Genomic DNA, 401 nt, shown 5'->3' on the forward strand with positions numbered 1-401 from the left:
CAGATGGCCAAGAGACATATGAAAAAAATGATCCAAATCATCAGAGAGATGCAAATTAAAAGGACAATCAGTTATTACCTCACATTTTTCAAAATGGCTACCATCAACAAATGGCAAGTGCTGGTGAGGATGTGGAGAAAAGGGAACCCTAGTACACTGCTGGTGGGAATGCAGACTGGTGTAGCCATTATGGAAAACAGTATGAAATGTCCTCAAAAAATTAAATATGGAACTGCCATTTGACCCAGTGATCCTACTTCTAGGAATATATCCTAAGAATTCTGAAGCACCAATCAGAAGGAATATATGCACCCCTATGTTTATTGCAGTGTTATTTACAATAGCCAAGATATGGAAGCAGCCCAAGAATCCATCAATAGAGGAGCAGATAAAAATCTGTG

The sequence above is a fragment of the Myotis davidii genome, unplaced genomic scaffold (genome assembly GCF_000327345.1).
Source record: "Myotis davidii unplaced genomic scaffold, ASM32734v1 scaffold1712, whole genome shotgun sequence".
In the NCBI taxonomy this organism is placed as follows: domain Eukaryota; kingdom Metazoa; phylum Chordata; class Mammalia; order Chiroptera; family Vespertilionidae; genus Myotis; species Myotis davidii.